Source organism: Vulpes lagopus, chromosome 2 (assembly GCF_018345385.1).
Source record: "Vulpes lagopus strain Blue_001 chromosome 2, ASM1834538v1, whole genome shotgun sequence".
Lineage (NCBI taxonomy): Eukaryota > Metazoa > Chordata > Mammalia > Carnivora > Canidae > Vulpes > Vulpes lagopus.
Genome location: NC_054825.1, coordinates 12,158,912 through 12,160,045, shown reverse-complemented (window position 1 = coordinate 12,160,045; position 1,134 = coordinate 12,158,912).

Below are 1,134 nucleotides of genomic sequence, written 5' to 3'. Positions count from 1 at the left end.
AACAGACTCCCTGTGGGGAACCCAATGCGAGACATAATCCAGGACCCCGGGATCACAACCTGAGCGGAAGGCTGACACTCATCCACTGAGCCACCCAGGCACCCCAAATTTTTATTAAAGATTGTATTTGTTTGAGAGAGAGAGAGTACGTGTGCCCATGAGCAGGGGGAAGGGCAGAGGGAGACAGAAGCAGACTCCCCATTGAGCGAGGAGCCTCCTGTGGGGCTAGATCCCAGGACCTTGGGACCTGAGCCAAAAGCAGACACTTGGCCAACTGAGCCACCCAAGTGCCCCATAATACAATATTTGGAACATATATTTTTAAAATTGTTTATCTGAACTTCAAATTTAACTGAGCATCCTGCATTTTATCTGTCAATTCTCTCTATGGCCTTCTCTCCTACCCTTCCTTCCAAAAAACCTTTGTTTTGAGTCTACTCACTGGAAAGTCCTTTACTAGACACAAATAAAACTGGACACTCTCTTCTAAGGTATTCTTCACAGCATTGGGAAGGAGACAAACTGTTAACAAATGCCTTTCACACAGTGTGATGCATCCCCATTCTAATAAATGTTCCCACAAACTGTTCGGGTGACACAAAGGCAGAACAATTCATTCTTTCTTGGGGGGAAAAGAGGAAAAAAGCTTTGGAGAGGTGCAGGGATCAGGCTCTTCAGCACAACCTGAATGGACAGACGTAAAGCGGTCATGGTATGGAGAACATACTGTACTCTGGGACCATGGAGCTGCCCCTGTGGCCAGGTAGGAGAGGTGCAAGCTGTGCATATCTCTGGGGGTGCTGATTGGTGCTGACGTCCGAAGGCAGCACAGAAAAAGTCTGGAGTCTGGAGTGGAGGGCTCTTTTCACCATGCTGAGGCGCTGGGGCTACCTCCCATCATTGGTCCCAAGAAACTAATATACAACTAGACGATGGCCAGACCATGACCTCTGCAGCAACCTGCCCAGGAAGCCAGAGCACAGTCTCTGCAGCAATTCAGCCAGGAAGGCCAGTGGCTCAGTCGGTGCCAGCCAGCTTCCCTATTTTTTTTTTTTTTTGCCAATGCTTCCAACTCAGGATCAATGACACAAAAGACCTCATTTCCAGCTATCCACCTCCAGCTCCCTGAACAAT